The 20,717-nt window shown below is 34.6% G+C and overlaps 1 protein-coding gene and 1 pseudogene across 1 annotated transcript in view; both read right to left on the reverse strand.

Annotated features, from left to right (window-relative positions):
- Nucleotides 1-20,717, reverse strand: part of LOC140432426 (uncharacterized) — a 523,599-nt gene that overhangs the window by 249,833 nt on the left and 253,049 nt on the right. The gene's annotated exons all lie outside the window — the stretch shown is intronic.
- LOC140441032 (ATP-dependent RNA helicase p62-like) lies at nucleotides 16,941-18,243 on the reverse strand (annotated as a pseudogene).

Here is a 20,717-nt window from a genome sequence, read left to right on the forward strand (position 1 = left end):
TAATGTCTATCCCATATTATGCAATAGTGGATATCACGGCAAGATATAAACAAGCGGCCAGTATAGAAGACAAATGGAATTGTAATAAAAAAGCTATCGTAACCACCACCAAGTCTCTGATCGCTTCCCAAAAGTACAAAAAGAAGAATTGGATAACTGATGAAATATTATCAATAATGGAGGACCGCAAATCATTTAAAAACAAAGACCGAACCAAACATCAGCAGATTAAACGACAAATACGAAAAGGTTGTCGCAAAGCTAAAGAACAGTGGCTGCTAGACAGGTGTGCAAAAATGGAGGAATTGGAAGAAAAACATAACCACCTTAACATACATAAACTCGTTAAAGAAGTGACAGGCCATACAAAACCTTGCAGTGTTAACAGTATTGTGAAGGACAATAAATTAATTACTGTTCCCAAGAATCTACTTCAACATTGGAGAAACTACACACAGCAACTTTACTCAGATAACACTAGAAGAAACTGTAAAAGTGAATATAAAAGTGAACCCTCCCCCAAAATATTGAAGTCAGAAGTTGTAAGGGCAATCAAACAGAGCAAATGAGGAAAAGCACTAGGCCCAGACGACATATACATAGAGGTTTTAATAATGTTAAGTAAAGACAATATAGACGCCTTGGTAAATCTTTTTAATGACATTTATGGGTCCGGTCAAATACCACAGGATTGGCTTCAATTAACCTTTATACCAATCCCAAAAAAGCCAAACGCTAATAGTTGCGACCAATTCTGAAAGATAAGCTTATTGAGCCAGGTCCTAAAACTCTTTTTAAAGATAATTCACACAAGAAGATACAATAGATGTGAAAGAGACATTAGCCCCACACAGTTCGGTTTCAGACAAGAATTTAGCACAAGAGAAGCACTTTATAGCTTAACTGTCCTACTTCAGAAATGCAGAGATCAACAAAAAGATGTCTTTCTATGCTTTATAGATTACCAGAAAGCGTTAGGTTGTGTTAACCATTCAGAATTAGTAAGATTGCTCCAGGAACGTTCGATAGATGAGAACAACCTTAAAATCATAAAGAACCTTTATATGAATCAAGTGGCATCTGTGAGAGTAGGACTGGAATCGACATCATATTTCTCAATCGAAAAAGGTGTACGACAGGGTTGTGTTCTGTCACCCCTCCTTTTTAATCTTTACTCTGAAGCAATTTTCGATAGAGCCTTAAGTGACACTGAAGATGGAATCTAAATCAACGGACAGACTATTAGTAATCTTCGCTATGCTGATGATACAGTTATAATAGCTGATAGCCAACAAGCGGTACAACGACTAATAGATTGAATAAACACTAAAGGAGAACGACTGGGCTTGAAGATTATTATAAACAAGACGAAGGTAATGGTGGTTATTAGAACACGAAATATGCAATTAAATATAAGAGTAAACAATAAGAACATCCAAAAGGTCCCCAAGTTCAGATATCTCGGTAGTTGGATAACTGAAGATCTAGATCCAGACATAGAGATACGTAGCAGGATTGAGCAAGCCAGAACAGCAGGTACTAATATGAGAACTTTGCTAGGCAACAGCAGCCTTAACGTAACGCTTCGATATCGCTTTGTAAAATGTTACATTTACTCCATACTGCTATATGGTGTAGAACCCTGGACCATAAAGGCCAATGTGATGAACCGATTGGAGGCCTTTGAAATGTGGGTATTTAGAAGACTACTTAAAATTTTCTGGACAGATCATACAACAAATATCGAAGTATTTAATCAAATAGGCAGAGAACGAGAATTGCTGCCAATAATAAAAAAAAAAGAAAAATTGCTTATCTAGGTCATATATTACAAAATTCCAAGTACTAGTTTTTAAAGCTTATTATGGAAGGGAAAATAGTAGGAAAACGGGGCATCGGAAGAAAGAAATACTCATGGCTTAAAAACTTAAGGGATTACACAAACCTCGATGACCATGCACTCTTTAGAGCCACACAAGACCGAAAGGAGTTATCCAGAATTATCTCCAACATCCACTAATTGGATAGGGCACCATAAGAAGAAGATGCCATATAATCTTGCACATTTTTTAATATATAATAGTGGTCTCGTCTAACCGAAAAGATAATTTTCCAAGCTGCGAGCTAAGTCTCAAAAGATTACAGCTTGGAAACTTCTCTACCAAGTACAACACCCTGTCAGGAACGTAAGTCGTCACAGAGTCCCAACATCGAGAGGATTATAATATTCATGTTCGTCTGTCTTAAGATGTAGTCTACTGGCAATAGTCGATCCCATCGTAAACCGATAATATCAACGGAAGTAAGGTATTGTGCAACAATAGTAGCGAACTGCGATTGCCTAAGTCACGTTGTTGTAAGCTTTTTAACTCCTGGAATTCCGATAGATATTTTTGCCACCTTTAACTAGAAAATATACAACTTTAGAGGTGTTCAGGCATAATCTCACGTATGAAAACTTCGCACCATTATACGCTCGAAAATGTTCGCATCGGCGAATCCTCTCATGTTGAGCAGCAATGCTAACGCAACAACAAGTGATTCTTCTTTTTGCGCCGTCTTCAATAACCAAGCAGTAAATAAGCGATTACTTTTAAGGAAGTATAGAAGATTCAGAGACCCTCTTATTAAAACAGAATATAACCAACTATCGGCAGAAATCAGACTAGAGGTTAACCTGTTAAAATAATAACAATAGAGACAGGTTACTGCTGGACTGGACTACCAAGACGGAGGTAAATTCTATTCAAAATCCTAACTAAACAAAAAACCCAATATCATTTATATATCAAACATATCAAACACAATAATCAAACAATCACCAATCCACTAGAAGAGGCTGAAAACTTCAAAAATACACTTCAAGCCACATTCATAACCCCTGAAAACCCCAACTTCACAAGGATTCCGTATAGAAACCGAGCGAAACATAAAATATCTTATAGCGAGACCAGAACCCCAAAAAAGGCTCAACTATCACGAGATAGTGGCCTTTATAGACCCTGAAACCGTCAGGAGACTATATAGCTTAGGTAAAAACACAGCCCAGATGGCATACACAGAAGATGCCTTAAGGAACTTTCAGAAGTCATATGTTGATCTTGCCGAAACTACCCATAACAATGATGATCCCCAAACCAAAGAACCCAGTTTACAACCAGTACTGAATCCTATACATCTATTTCACTTCTAAATACTCTAGCCAAGATCTATGAGAGGCTCCTAAAGGAAAGACTCGAAGGACACTTCGAGTGTTTCATTCAATATCATTTTATATTTCCAATTTGGATTCAGAGCTGGCCATTTCACACAAAAGCTATTGTCATCTTCCTAGATGTGCAAACAAGTTTCGATCAGGTCTGGCATGCTGGACTGATTAAAAAACTCCACCAAGCCGACGTGCCTACTACATTCCTGAGAATAATCCAATCCTACTTGGCGCTTGGACTATACGAGTCGAAGTCGAGAACCAACTATTCACCGCATTCACTCCTCTTACAGGAGTACCTCAGGAAGCAATAATTGCGCTAATACTATGTACACATATATGTATACTATGTATACATATGTACAGTCTAAAACAACGACCTCTCAACCTCCCAAAACTGAGAGTATCCTGCTATAGGTCTTCCCAGGGCTGACGGAAGAGGTCGTTCTGTGTTCGATAGAGCGCAAAAACAACTCGACCAAATAGTCGAGTGGTGTAACAAATGGAGAGTAACATTAAACCCTTTAAAAATTCAACTCACTTTATTCAGAAATCCCAAATGCTCCCCACTAGAGCTGTAACAACGAAATCACATAATGCTCAACGGCGAAAGGCTTGGCTTGAAATCGTCAGTGTCCTACTTAAGTGTTAAACTCACAAAGACACTCAATTGATACGCTGGCCTTAGAAACACTCTTGAGACCGTAAGAAACAGAGCCGAACTTAAGCGAACTGAGCCGAATGGAGACTAAGAGTATATTATTTAAATGGTTTAACTTAAATGACCCCAATTTAAAAGAAAAATTATGACAATTGGTCTACTAAAAGCTGAGATAATAGAAATTTTGTCGCTATTTTGAACTCGTGATTTCATTTTTGAGACGGATGAAATTCCTAACCCGACCTTACTGCCTCTCGTAGATTTTTCTGTAGTTTTAATGTTTTAAATCAACATTTTAATTAAGTTGCACAAAAGGACATAAGGTGAAAATTTAAATCTACTAGATATTTGGCACAACAAAGGTATTTGTTTAAAAAACAGATCTTAAACCCCTTGTTGTAAATGCCGGTCAACTTTGTTCGAACATAACTTCGAAACTAATTAACCAATCTCAATGTTTTTTTTTCTTTAAATACGCGCCTTTTGCTGAACTTTGACGTAACTTTAGAAAAAAAAATTTAATTGAAAATTTAAAAGTTATTGTATTTGTTTATTAGCTTAAAAATTCTACAGTTGATTAAAAAAATTCCTAGGTTCTCGTATTTAAATGATTGCAATAGTTTGACTTTTATTTGACGGCTTATATACTATTTTATACGTCAAAAAACTTTCATGTATTGGAAACTTTTTTGTTTGCTCTGCATAACTTTGAAAACGAATACATTTTTTTTTTAAATTTAGATTGCAAAATTATTTTGCAAAGATTACTTAATTGATTGTGCTGAAATTGTGTACAGTTTTTCTTTATATTTTAAGAATTTTCCAGGTTAATTTTAAAAGTTCAATGTGGCTCTCAAATACCTGAAAAAAAAATATTAAAAAAACATTTATTTTTGACCCTTTTTAAATTGTTTTTGCTAATTTTGCAATAATAATTATTATTTTCTTAATTTGCAATCAATGTTGTCCTTTAAGAAATTTAATTGTAACACTTTTTGTCGTTCTATTTTGTGAGAACTCAAACCATAGTCTCATCTGTGGGAACAATAAATGTACGCGGTATAGAGATAATAACCACTGAGATCGGAAAATGCACAATAACCTTGATATACAAGCCCCCAAACCAGCCTTTTATATTTTCACCCCCAACTAACTACCAATCACAACCCAACCAGCTTATACTGGGAGACTTTCACAGTCACAGTTTACTTTGGGGCTATGCATATTCGGACGCAAATGGAGACGCAGTAGAAGCATGGGCCGAAACGAGTGGCCTCACATTAATCCATGATCCTAAACTTCCACCATCTTTTCAGAGTAAAGTTTTTTAAAAGAGGATATAACCCAGATATCTGTTTTTTCAAGTAACAACCTCGAAGATCAATGTACCAAAGTAGTATATGGCCCCATACCAAAAGCTCAGCATAGACCAATTGGTATAAATATATTTCCAATTGTCAGACCACAAGCTATTTCATTCAGAAGGAGATTTAACTTCAAAAAGCAAACTGGTAAAAGTATGCAGACATGCTAGATTCTGAACTGCTACTTCATGAACCAAAAGTAAAGAACTATAAAAAATTTATAGAGGTACTCAAAAATGTGTCTAGAAAAGCTATCCCCAGAGGATGTAGGCAACAATATGTTCCCGGGATGTCCAGCGAGTCCAAAGAACCAATGAGAACATACGAAATCCTCTATTCCACTGACCCTTTTAGCCAAGAAACAGTTGACTGCGGAGCAGTACTACTCCAACAGCTAAGTCAAGCCAGACAGGAAAAGTGGATTGAGACCCTGGAAAAAATGGACATGACACATTGTAGCAAAATAGCATGGAACCTTGTAAAAAAACTTAGCGGTGATTCAAAAGAACATAAACCACCTTGCAAGGTTACAGCAAACCAAGTCGCTGGTCAACTCCTTATGAGTGGAAGAACTAAGAACCGATATAAGGACCCAAACACTAGAAGAAGACTGGATTCGGAGACAAACTACCTACGAAGTTCTTTTATACTAAAAGAACTACACGACGGTATAAACAGGTTAAAAAACGGGAAAGCTGCAGGTGTGGATGATATATGCAGTGAGCAAATAAAGCATCTAGGCCAAGGAGCAAAAAACTGGATCTTGCAATTTGCAACACGTGCTGCAAAATTTGTGAAATTCCAAAATCATGGAAGAAATCTAGAGTAATAGCCTTGTTAAAACCAGGAAAGGACCCAGAAAACCCCAGTAGCTACAGATTTTTCAAACTATACGAGAGACTCATACTCGCCAGAATAGAAAAAAATGTCGATGCACTTCATCCCACAACAAGGAGGAAGTCCTCGCACTAACAGAACACATTTAAGAAGGCTTAAAAGAAAAACTTATAACAGGGGCTGCTTTCATAGATTTGACAGCAGCCTATGACAAAGTAAGGCACAAAACATTGCTCCGCAAATCATACACTCTGAATGACCACCATCTGGGTAAGGTCGTATATTCCTTACTGCAATACAGACGTTTTTTCGTTATGCTGGAGGGTAAAGTAAATAGGTGAAAAGTTCAAAAAAATGGCCTCCCACAGGGAAGTGTTTTAGGATGAATGCTCTTCAATATATACACAAACGACCAACCTACGTCGACCGAAACCAAGCACTTCCTCTATGCAGAGAAACTCAAAACTGCCTTAAAAACAATGACAGCGTACTACCTGCAGAATTCTCTGAGGCCCACTCCCTCTAAAACCCAAGTCTGCGCTTTCCACCTTCGCGCAAAGGAAGCCAAGCGTAAACTTCAAATTGAGTGGAATGATAATACATTAGAACACACAAACCAACCTATATATCTTGGAGTAATTCTGGACCGGTCCCTCACCTACAGACAACATTGCATAAAAACGAGAGGGAAGTAGCATCTAGGAAGAGCATACTCAGAAAGCTCAGAAAGCAGAAAGAATAAACGGGAAGTAAATGGGGCGGACGTCCTAGCGTTTTAAGAACAATGGCATAGGCACTGTGTTTCTCAACTGCTGAATATGCATGCCCTGTTTGGGGCAGATCTGCCCACGCCAAACAAGTTGATACTACGCTAAATGAGACATGCAGGTTAGTAACGGGGTGCATGAAACCAACGCCACTCTCAAATATATTTAAAGCAGTGGGTTTTTTAGAACCCTCAACACGCAGAGGCGTTGCAAAACACAGAGAAAATTAAACAGATCGCGGACAAGCGGCATGCCCTACACAAAGCTCGAACCCCACCAAAGTGACTAAAATCTAGGAAAAGCTTCCTTGGAACAGTGCAGGATAAACCGCCTGAGTATTTTCCTCCTCTCCAGGTTCAATAGACCGGCCAGTCCATAGACTTTAAAACGTGGAAAACTATGAATAGGATAAGAATGTGGGTCGCTCCAGTAAAATCAAACATGGCAAAATGGAGAAAAATAGACCAAGATGATGTGAACTGTGACTGTGGAGAAACACAGAATATGGAACATCTTCTTACATGCAGAAACTGCGCTCATCGATGTACCCTCGAAGATTTGTGGCTCGCCAAAAAGATGGAACCGACGTAGCCCGATACTGGGTCGAAATTTTATGAATGAGATGTCCGGTCATGATTAAGTAAAGTAAGTAAGTCGTTATAATTTTTTTAAATGTATATCTGTTTATAAATTGTTTATTAAAAAATTTAGCCCACCTTTTGAAGTTAACGCATAGTTAAATTATCATTTCTAGTAATATTTCAAGGGGTTAAATAAAAAAACTAGGATTATATACAATATACAATATAGAGCGTCTACTACTACGGGAACTAAATTAAAGGCGGTTTCTTAATATTGTTTTGAAGCTATTTTCTTGTGGCATTTTAAAGTAATTACTATTTAAATGGGAATAAGCCACAATTAAAGGTTAAAGTACGTTTATTGACGTTTCAATTTCCACTTCTAAAATCGTTCTCAAAATTCAAACATTAGTAAATTAAACAAAATTTTGTTTTTTTGTTACTTAGTGAAAAATTCTTCTAATAATCTAATTTTATCTGACTCATCTATATTGACAATTCAGACATACATTATACATTTTAAAGTAGAGGACTTTAAAATAATATTGCCAATATTGTTGAGTTGCGTTCCTGGGACGAAATTGAAACGTCAATAAACGTACTTTAACCATTAATTGTGGCTTATTCCCATTTAAATAGTAATTAAATTAAAGGCGGTTTGACACAATTCAAGAATGCTTGTATTCCAACTTGGACAAAGTGAAATTGCACAAGTGTACTTTTACCAAGTTGGTTGCCACGTTTAAATGACTTGGATATCAAATAACCATTGATCGTGGTGATCTTTAGCGAAAGTGATCGTGGAAGATGTTCTAGTGGTTGCTGGTAGGTTGATACATGAGCTTGAAATCCAGAAAAAAAGAAAAAAAGGAAGAAATGCCGCATTTTATATTCCTTTATCCGTATATTCCATAATTCTTCCTCAGCTTCTTATAACTCCATGAATCTAGCACTCTCTCTTTCTGACCATTTTCTTTTTTTGTTTACTTCTCGTTTTTGATTTTTCGACACCGATGCCACTTTAATTTTACAATACCACACTACTAAGACTCAAGGAAGTTGGCCAGCGTCGTACTTAACTTGGATAAAACCTGTTTTTATCAAACAAGTACAAGTGTACTTGGATGAACAGGTGACTCGATCAAAGTAGCTTCTAAGTGGTGCGCGCGCAATGTCCAAGCAGACTTTAACCAAGTACACTTAGATAGTGTGAACCCGCCTTAAGTAAGAACCATTTTGTTTTTCATTATCCAAAATATCTGTCTTTCTAAAGGGGTGGGGATTAAAGTCAGAAGTAGGAATTATTACTAAGGGATGGCTTAAGTAACGATTATGGTATTGAGAGTGGAAATCATAGGAATGATACAATGAAAATTATAATATTGTTTTTCACATATGAATTGAACAACTACATTCACCGTACTATGAAATTTACGGTGGAAAAATAGTAGGAAAACTCAATTAATTTATCAAGCTATAAAATACAGATACCATAATTTATAATAAATCCCTTTATCCATTTAGAAATGTTTAAATTCATCAACTCTTACTTTATAGTGAAACGTTCACCTAGGTGATAACATATTATCTCTCCCACTGGTCAATTTTGAATAATATTGCAATAATAGATTATCGCATTATATTCATGCCATATGCACAAGTAATATTATGGAGAAATACTAAATATTCATAATAAATTAATGAAATAAAACATACCAAATTATATTGTTAGCAGGTCACACAGTTGTACTAATCAATACTCGATTTTAATATTTTACTGTCAGATGGTATTTAGTGCGATTCGAAAAATATTTACAAATACAGTAATTTGAAGTGAACGAGTTTGCAATAATTTATTTCGTTATTTCCGAAATTGCAACCTTTGATATTCGCTACAATGCTTTGTTGGATGACATATCGCCAATTAAAACATTTTTAAAGTATCGATATGATATATTTTTCCAAACTTGTTAAATACTCTTTTTTGAGTGGAAGTTTAAAAATTTAAATTAAAAATCGACAGATTGAAATATTATTTATATATATATATATATATATATATATATATATATATATATATATATATATATATATATATATATATATATATAGACATAGCAAAAAATACGACCGTTGATTAAATTTAAAATATATTCAATAGTTGAATAGCAGAGGTTTTATCGGCCAATAATTGGCAAATAAAAGTCGTCAACTACTTTATTGATTTAGTCGAATACGTTTCGCTTTTATTATTAAAAGCATCATCAGTTCACTACAAATAAAAAAGATTTTAGAATATAAGTAAACAACCAACAGGGTTCATACTTACAAAAACAATTTGTAGGGTTTTTAGATGTTATAAAAACTCTACGATAACTTAACATTAAAGATTAACAACTAAACGAGAGAAACGAAACAAAAAAATACAAGAAAAACTGTAAGAACACTAGTTCATTTGATTTTAACCGATGGCTTTATTTGAATGTTGGTTTAAGCTCTTTCGAGGGTCAAACCACACTATTGTAATCTTTTCGATTGTTTTTTATCAGTTCTAGGATGTCATAATTTTCACATGTGGCTTATTGTCGTACATGTGTTTCTCTGGAATGTAGCAAGCAGGTACGATTCTTGAGGGAATTATCGGGCGGAACGGGGACAGACCTTTTTTTAAAAAAGGATTCATTTATTTCTTTTTCTTTAAAAAACAACCAAACAAAAAAAAATTGGAAAGAAGAATGGGAATGAAGTTTCTGTCTTGTAAGTGGTTTTTTTTATTTGTTTTGTATGATGAGAGAGTGATATATCTGGCTCAAGTTGCCGATGTCGGTTCTCTTATTTAGGGACGATGGATGTTTTAGAATTTGACACATTTCAAGGATGGATCGCTTATGATAATTTTTTTGTTTGCACAGTATTTTGGTATTCGTGAAGTCGATACTGTGTTTGGTTGAAATGGCATGCTGTGCATAGGCACAAGATGGTTTAGAAATCCTGATGTCGCTTTTGTGGGACGTTAGTCGACATTGAAGAGAGCGGCTGTTCTGGCCAATATAGCAGGAGTTGCATTCTGCACAGGGTACATGATAGACGACATTAGTTTGTTCTAGAGCGGCCAATGGAGTTTTTGTCTTAGAAAATAACTTACCTAAGGTTCTGGTATTTTTTAAGGCTATTTTGACAGGTAAGTTTTTGAAAAGTTTGTTAAGCTTGTTAGTGATTTGTGGGAAGTACGGGAGCGAAGCATATTTTATGGTTTGTTCAGGAGTGAGGGGGGACTTATTCATCTGTATTTTGTTAGATATGGATGCTAATGTTAGCCCGTTGGGTGTTTCCGTAATGGACTGTCCATAGTTTTTGGAATATGGAATATTTACAGAATATTAACAGAAATATTTCTCATCTCGTCCAATTTTAAACCCTATTATACCCATTTTGACCTTTTGTTCTTATTTAAACATGCAACGAAAGATTATAGAATCTAGTCTTTTAGATTCCGGAACCTCAGGAACTATTAACTGGACGAAACTTACGACTACGACTCTGCAAATGAAAAATGGATTTGATATATTAACATGGAATACCCGAACCCTTTCTCAAGCTGGCGTACTCATATCTTTACTACAAGAACAGAAAATAATTCAAGCCAATCACAAGCAAATGTAGAACATATAATGGTAAGAAGAAAAACAAAATATCTGGAAGACAAATATCTACTTGCGTTAGTTTCTAATTTGCTTTCCATTTTTAACAATTAACTATTTCTATTTATTAATTGCCAAGTATTTCAGTAAGAGCCTATACTGATTTTTGACAATTATTTTGACTTATTGGCTTTTTAAAAAAATAAAAAGCAATGCTTTGTTTGTGTCAATGCGATATGTTTCAAATGGTTTTATATGAATTAAATTAAAACTGTAGTTACAATTTTTCTTCTCTTTAGTTAGAAAACGCAAGACAAGAAGCAGTACAGAAACAAGACAAAGACATATGGAAAGAGCTGTGGGAGACGGCAATTCGCTTATACGCATTTCATCCTTGCTGGACTTATCAGAGCGACTAAGTAAGAAGCCCTGAACGTGAAATCAATTTTTTTCATAGCAGGCACAGATTTAGGTAAGAATCTGAATTTTGGTTTCGAATAATTAGAAATCTTTGCATTTTTACTTTTTGTTTTAGTTCATTTTTTATTTTTGGCCTTCTAGAAGGTGATGTTTAAGAGTTTAAAATTGTAATTAATTTGTGTTATATAATTATTTTTAATTAAATTAAATAATGAATCCAATATGGATTTGCATAATCTGGAATTTTGGATGAATTTGAAGAAATTACGTTTCAATTGATTGAACTGTGAACAACTTTTATGTTGTACAAAAATTTTGTTGTTAAATTCACCGTTTCTGAATTGTGCAGATCATAAAAAAGCATTATTTAAATTAATATAATTATTCGAGCATGTAGCATAAACTTATCTTTGTCCAGTGTGTACGTTACGTGTCACAAAAAACTTTATGTATTTTATATGTCACATATGCTATGTTAGAACACTATCTGTCCAGTAAATTTTCTTCATGAATTGTGTTTATTACGTAAACACCAACCATTAAAAATATATAAACGAGTGCACTACTGCGTGTATGTTTTAGAGTAAAAACGCGGCTGCCAACTTTATTCGCTATTTTATGCTTTTACACTCTGATATGCGGTTTCGTATTTCCCGTGTAGATCCGGGATATTTTTACTCTGCTATATCAAATGATAACGTATATACCGTTTGTTACAACACCAGACTACAAAGTTGGGGTGAAATATACACATTCATTATTGGGATTATTTTGTTAACAGTCAGAAGTGGTCGATGTAAAAGTGACTGTCCTTTTGGGGTTTTCCTACTGAAGAAAAACCGAACTAATTGAGAGTGCTAAAATCTTTACAGAAATGGGTAGTATTAAAACTAATATACTTGATTAAAACCGTATATATATATATATATATATATATATATATATATATATATATATATATATCTGTACCGTTGAGGTAAACAGTCGTATATCCATAATGTATACATTTGTAAGTAGGCGCAAAACATACAGACTAGTCCATAACCTATAAAAATTTGTATACTTCCATTAGTTTTAATTCCGCATTATTGGTATATTGTATTACATACATTGAAGTCTGTTACTGGATATTAGTATTGTTAAGAAGTTATTGTATAATATTGGTAGTTACGACTTTTTATCTCTATGTCTTTAAACAGGTAATATGCAAAATAAAAATCGTAAATGATTACAAAAATAACATATTCTCTATTTAAAAATGCAAGAACCAAATGACAATGTTTGGAACAAAAAATAACTCTACTTTACTAATAAGTAAAAAATATATAAAACCCAAATACGTTTACTTTAGTTGTCGCTGTCACTGTCACCTACTTGCTGCTTTGAAATAATTGACAACTCTTGGTAGAAATTATGAGATTTCACCGGGATCCACTAGCAAAGCTTTAATAAATGTTATATTTTTTTTTGGTGATATCTTTAGCATTTCTACGCATAGCAGGTAATTGATCAGGGAATGGTAATTGAGTCCTCGCTGATCTTGAGACATTAAAACTTATAAAATTTTGGTTTGAAAATTTTTTTTATAAATAATTGTTAAGGGCGACGCAGCGCAAATTTGAAAGTGCACCACAGTTAAAATAAGGAACTCTTGTTTTTTATTATTCCCTTTTTTAACCAATACATGGTGACTGAGCTTTGGCATACTATATTTAAAAAATTTTAAAATCCAATACCTCCACTTCAATCACAGTTCCACCTGTAGAGCGGATTATCTGCTGCCAGTCCCAAGGTATAACAGTCTCCATAGTTGCTTGTTTTTTAACGTTCTTTCAATTAAACCATGAACATGTTGTGCCTCCATGTGGGTATGGCCTTTTAACAAAAACTTGTGGTCTATTGTTTTTAAATTTGGACATATTTTAATTGCCATAAGTAACTGAACATTAGCATTATGTTATGATTTTGAATGGGGCAATTGTCCGACCACATAATTAAATGTTCTACCGTAGCAGGTGCCATACCGTTGAATCCATTGGGGTTAAAGCATGGAGAAGAGTTGCCAGAGACAGGGGCGAATGGAAGATTGTTCTGAAGAAGGCTTTGGCTCATAACGAGCTGATGATGATGACTGTAGAAGATGCAAGAACAATTTCACTCCACTTCAATAATGCTGAAGCGATTTCATGACCACCCCTTCCTGCTTTCGATTCGCTCCACAGCATAAAGTAAGTCTTGTTTGTGGTGGAATCATAAATTGTCATGTTTAGTGTCCATAACTTTAAAGAATAAAAGCTTTGATTATTTGCCAGGTAAGGGGTGGAAGACGTTTTTGTAGGTCAACCATAATCAAATCAGTTTGGTTTTATCAACTGATAATTTACCTGATATTTTGTCAATTTTTTTCCACTATACCTCTTGCCAGCGTCGTTAAGATGATCTTCATATTTCTGAAAAACAGCAGCTGTTGGCTTATCTTGGTTACCTTGTTTGAGTTGTTGACTAAATTTATCGCAGTCATCGCATATATCAACTGAGGGAGTTTTATATCCAAGGGTAAATTCGGAATTAAAAATGTTTTTATATAGCCACAACTTGGCAGTTTCTGCTTTGGAAACTCCATGATCTTTACATTTTGCCAAATATAATTTGTAAATTTGATCCTTATTGAGTTTAGGTCCCAAATACTTTTTGCTAGTGTGTCGCGTTGCTTAATTTGTTAGGCGGAACATGTCTACCTCGGATATCCAGCGATATAAATCCCCCAGTATCATACTTTTTCAAAGCATTGCGTACCGCAGTTTCAGATGTGCCTAGTGTATTGAGAAAGAATACTTAGCACACATAAATTTTTTGTGCTGTATTTCCTGATTTTATATCAAAGTTGTAACTTATGGTTTGTTTTCTCTGATCATATCTGCTTTCGTCTTTAGGTCTATGACGATCTGTAGATTTGGAAGTGACGTGTGATGCCACAAATTGGCGTTTTAATTTTCCACTCTTCTGTTTCGTCCAATAATTTTCAAAAATTTGCCTTCTCACTTCGTCGCTAAATTATTTCACGCAATTTTGTCCACATGACGCACAACCTGGTTTCATTGATTTTGCTTTTATTTTGCTACAACTCGTTGGGATACCTTTCAGGTTTTTAATTTTTTGATACGTTTTTTTGTTTCTGAAATCTCAAATTGTTGTAAGGGCAAAAGTTAAGCGTTTTGTCAAAATGAAACTACTCACACAAAATTAGCTTGTTATTAATAAAGGGTAAAAATGGGCCCTGGATCTCAGACTATCATGTCAACCACTGGTTAAATGAAGTATGAAAGTTGCATTGTTTTAATTTATTTTTATGTGGACTTACATGCAATTGAAAGTATTTTGTTTATTATAATTTTACTGTGGTGTATTTTAATTTTTATTTTAAGTTGTTTTGACTTAAACTCTAAGCTTTTTGAACAATACAAAATAATTACAATAATTTTATTTTTGTTTTTTTGTAAAATGGTTTAAAAATTTACATTTTTTATTAACATATCAAATAGAAACTGTTGGAGTGATGTTTAAGGCTAATAAACGATCTAAAACTAAAAAAATAAAATATTCATATTTCATTGAGATCTCAATATTTCACTGATCACTTCACCGAGAATTAGGATTTAGTTCTACTCGTATTTTTCTGTATAGGCAATGTACAAATTAGAAATACAGACAGAACTCATAGAATCTACAAAAGCTCTGTATAAAGAAAATAAAGTGTCCATTAAAATGGGAACTAGAATCATAGTATACTTCACCACAACAAAAGGGCTCCTGCAGGTTTGTTCCACATCTCCGACCGTATTCAAAATATACTTAGAGAAAACTAGGAGAAAGCCTTGACTACATGGAAAAGAAAATGCGAAGGCATGGGAGTACCGGTACGGAATATATACCTATATACCTATACTATAACTACAAGAAGAATATCCAAGGCTGGCCTAGATATTAACCTCGCGAAAACAGAGTACCTATCTACGAGTGAAGAAGACATAGAAGATCTACAGATTGATGACAACATAACAATCAAAGGAAAGGATAAATTCAAATACTTGGGGTTTATAATCACGAAAAAGGCAACAACAGAGGAAGAAATTACACAAAGATTAGGACAAACAAGAACAGTAATCCGACAACTTAACTCAGTATGGTGGGATAGACACCTAAATATGAAGACACATTTACGCAGATTTAGAGGACGACACCGAAAATCCTGGAGGAACGAAGTAGACGACACCATGAGTAAGAGAGACCTAAACGATGGAGAATGGGACAACAGAGAGAGATGGAAACGGTTGAGCGATGGAAGGTAGTGAATACTGTAGAATCCCTGAATATATATATCGTATTTTTCTAGATCATTGTTTTAGTCCAGTAAATGAACGTGAAATACGGCGATACCCTGTAATTGTCCGTGTAACCACCGAATTGCATGAACATTTGGATTGAAGTTCTACTTGCCCTAAACTTCACTTTTGGACTTGAATCGTTGGTTGCTTTCTATTTTCTAGGGGTGAAAGCTACCCCCATTAAAAGAATATGGTATAATTGTAAAATTAAAGCAGGTAATTGGTTTAAATCATCTTTTTATAAAGTGAGTAAATTTCAATTAATATTAAACAATATAATTTAAGATTTTATCACAGTTTGACCCCTAAATCTCACCACCTAGATTAGTTATAATTAGAATAATGTCATGGAATTACCTTGTCTCCACTGATTTGCATGTAATTTTGGATTTAGGTTATACTTACCCTCCACTTCACAACTAAATTTGTGCCCTTGGTTGTTTTTAAATTTTTAAATTATATAATTGTAAATTCAAACAATTTGGAATTATTAAATTATACAGTTACAATAAATTTCGATTTCTTCAGTGTTTTAATTTTTGTAAAGGACTTGAACGTATCACTAATCACGAGTGTATGTAAACGTTTAACAGCAATATCTTAACCAATTTTTGTCTTACAGAAAATCAAAACAAAACCAAAATATTTATATAAACAAAACCTATATTTTTTTACTTTTTAAGATTTTTTTATATATTTGATAATTTTGGAAACAAATTTTCAGACCTGATAGACTTCATTATTTACAAAAATATCTCAGATAACTATCTGGATATCAATGACGGCTGGAACATGAACTCCGATCACTCACCGATAATTTTAACTATCAGTGATATAGTGTTTAAAAAAGAGTTTAATCCAATATTGACTAATAAAAAACCTGACTGAAAGAGCTTCAAAATAAACATTGAACACAAAATTAATCTTACTGTGCCATTGAAAAACACAAGACAACTTGATCAGTTGCTTTCGCTCAATTTTGTATTTACCACCTGGTTAGTTTCATTAAGTACGGAGATCAGATCACCAGCTTACTTGTAGTTGAAAGGTGTGAAAAATTCATATGATGTACCGGCAGAATCTGAACGACCAGTTCTACCGATTCTACCAGTGAATGTAATCTTCTGAGAAGTGAGGATAATCGTACTTTACAACATATTTTATACCCTCAACATCTAACTCCCTGGCTGCTACATCAGTAGCTACCAAAATACTAGATTTTCCAGTTCTAAATTCCCTTAGGAGGAAGTCTCATTCCTACTGGCTCTTATCTCCATGCATAGACAATGCTGACCAACCAACGCTTCTTATCGATCTTGTTATTCCTTCAACTTTTTTCTTGCTCTCTACGAAAATTATAATTTTCGAGCCAGAGTCAGCATTGCTGTTAACCTCTTGCAAGAGACTTCCTTTCCTTTTCATGCTCCTGGCAGATATCAACGAACTGTACAATACTGTTGTCGGCAGATAAGTTCTTTGAACATATGTTGATGTAAACGGGGTTCTTCATAAAGTCAGAAGCCAATTTCTTAACGTCTTTGGGCTACGTAGCAGACCACTTAAGTGTTTGTCTGTCGGGTCTGACCTGACTGAGAATCTTGCGAATTTGTGGTTTGAATCCCATATCTAACATTTTGCCAGCTTTGTCAAGAACCAAATATGTGCATATCTCTAGGTTAGTAGATCCTTTTTCGAGAAAATCTATAAGATGGCCGAGTGTGGCGATGCAGATCTCAATACCCAATGTTTGTAGGTCACGAGCGTGGGGCTCTTTGGGAGCATCTCCAAAGATATAAGAGTTACGGATGTTATTAGACCGGCCAAAATCATTGGAAACCTCTTGAATCTGTTGAGCCAGTTCTCTAGTAGGAGCAAGAATCATTACAAATGGTCCTTCTCCTTTATTTAGAGGTGGTTGGTTATTGATATGAATTGCAGCAGGTAGGATGTAGGCTAGAGTTTTTCCAGATCCTGTTTGTGCTATACCAACCATATCTTGACCACTCATTGCAATTGGCCAGCCTTGTGCTTGAATTGGTGTAGGAGCTTCATATTCCTTATTGCAAACTTCCGTTAAAATGTAATCAGGGAAATTTGCTTCGTCAAAGTTCTGAATAGGGTTAGGTGCTTTCCCTTCGACAGTAATTTCTTTTGCTTTGCGAAACTGCTCAACCTTAAAGGGAGTACGGCTTGTCACAGAAGGATGGGGCACATAGAAGTGTTTCTCCACTAGACGTAACTTTTTGTTAGCCCATTCGACTTGTCTCAACCCCCCGTTGCCGATATATCTTTGATTGTTCCTATTGAAATTGTTTTGATACCCGCCCCCGTTGCAATTATTGTAACTATTATCCCCATAAGGCTTATTATTAAATCTGCCATTATTAAATACACCTCCTGGTTATTATAGCTATCGCCATTTTTGTTGTTGTAGCCACCTCCTCCTCCGCTGTTTTCTCCGCTTTTGAAATTGGAAAAACCATTGGAATGAGTCTGGTAATCATCACCGCTTTATGGATAAGTCATTTTTAGTTTTCTTTTAATTCGGAAGCGTTGAACAAGAATTTAAAATATCACTACTTTAATAAATCGATTACACATTACAATCAGAAAAAATATTACAATTTGACACAAGCGTTCACTTAAAAGGTTCGCAGCAAACAAAGTTTTATAATAAATATTCAACAGATAGCTTGAGAAAATATTCCCACAATAACTTCTAGAACAAAATGGAACAAGTATCCAAAAAAAATCAGAGAACTCATAGTAAAAAAAAGAAAGTTGGGGAAGACAACAGAAAGAATGAAGAGACCAATTATTCATTCTCCTCCTATCAAGTTGAAAAATGGCAACTGAGGCCATGCACCCGGAGGTTACACGGCAAAAGTCTTCGGGGACGTAAGAGTAGGATTTGTTGGCAGAAGCTGAGTTCTCTTTCTAGAACCCCAGACTCTTTTGTCGGAAACAGAGGACATTATTCGGAGTTTTGTTACAGTATGAGCATCGGCAGCCCATACTACCTTCAAGATCCTTTACCAACCTTTATTTATATAATATGTATTTATACGACCTTGCTTTTCATAAATTCAATCTTACATTTTCTGTACTACTTTAAAGAGAAAATATTGATGAAATTAAAATATTTTACGAAACTTTTTAACTACTCCTTAAAAAAACCGTGATTGCGGAGATACGGAAGCAGTTAAACATTTTGTTAGTCCATTCAAAAAAATAATATATCAAGTACAAATTTTGAATAGAAGGACCCTAATGTTTAAATATTCATTAAACAGTTTTTTCTTAACTTTTTTCGTTCGTTTTTTACTGCACTCTGAGTGTACAAATTTTGCTTGATTAAGTGTAAGTAATTATTCAGAAGGGTAAGATTAATTGGTACATTTCCAACCCTTATCACTCGGTTTCACCTCAATTATAATTTTCTCGTGAAGTTTTACGGTTTTTTTGGTCACCTTTTGTATTAGTATGGCTTTTAGGAATGCACATTAATAATTTTTATTGCCTCTTTCGCTTTATTTAATAATTTATTAGTGTTCTTTTAACACATGTAATCGCTTTTTTATCTAAACATTCTTGGCGTTCTTGTTTTGAAGATATATCTTTTATTAAAGTAATAGAATAAAAAACCAGTAGATGTAATATTGAAAGGACCTGCTTTTTACAGTAGATGTTTTAATAAAATAAAATTATATTTTGATTATAAATCGTTATTCTTTGTCTTTTTTGTAGAATTTTTTCACGGTTGTATTAAATCTCATTTCTACGTATCCTATACGCAAATTACGTAAATTGCGTAAATTGCGAAGTCTACGCATGCTTTATAGACTTTGAAAAAGCATTTGACAAGGTGCAACATCAAAAATTATTTCAGATACTGAAAGAATCTAGTATTGATGACAAAGATTTACGCCTAATTAAACATTTATACTTACAGCTAAGGGCAATTGTACGACTAGACAACGAAACCTCACAAGAATTCACGATAAAAAGGGGAGTACGTCAGCGCTGCATTTTATCACCGACTTTGTTCAATACTTACTCAGAAATGCTGTTCAGGGAAGGTATTGATGGTTTAAGAAAAGGTATAAAAATTAATGGTGAAATCATAAACAATTTAAGATATGAGGAAGATACGGTTTTTATTACTGATAATGCGGAGGATCTGCAAACATTAATAGACTGTGTAGTAAAAGCCTGTGCCAGATACGGCATGAAATTAAACTGTAAGAAGACCAAAATTCTTGTAGTAAGTAAAAACGACATAATCACCTGAACATTGATATAAGAACACGAGTCTTGAGATGCTATGAATTTTCTACCCTTTTATACGGAGTCGAAGCCTGGACCTTGACGGAGACAACATCCAAACGATTAAAAGCCTTTGAAATGTGGCGCATGCTCAGAATTTTCTATATACATCATGTTACAAACGACACCGTGATCCAACGTATAGGAAGATGACATACTTAGGGCATGTCTTGCGCAATGAGGCAAGATAGAAGGCAAAAGATCTCAAGGGCGCAGAAGAACATCGTGGTTGAAAAAAATCAGACAGTGGGCAGGAATGACTACCATACATCTATTTACAGCAGCTGTCAACAAAGTTGTATGGACCAACGTAATTGCCAACATCCACAGAGGATAGGCACCAAAAGAAGAAGAAGAAGACATATCCTATATAATAATAATAATAATAATAATAATAATATTTAGCTAATAAGCTAAATACTCCAGTAGATGACCGTTTTGGAGTATAATTTTCCTCGTCACGACGGATTTGATCCCCAGTTTCGGGGGTGAAAAAACATACGTTCAAAATAAGAAATAAGTCCGGA

The sequence above is a fragment of the Diabrotica undecimpunctata genome, chromosome 1, assembly GCF_040954645.1.
Source record: "Diabrotica undecimpunctata isolate CICGRU chromosome 1, icDiaUnde3, whole genome shotgun sequence".
NCBI classification, from domain to species: Eukaryota; Metazoa; Arthropoda; class Insecta; order Coleoptera; family Chrysomelidae; genus Diabrotica; species Diabrotica undecimpunctata.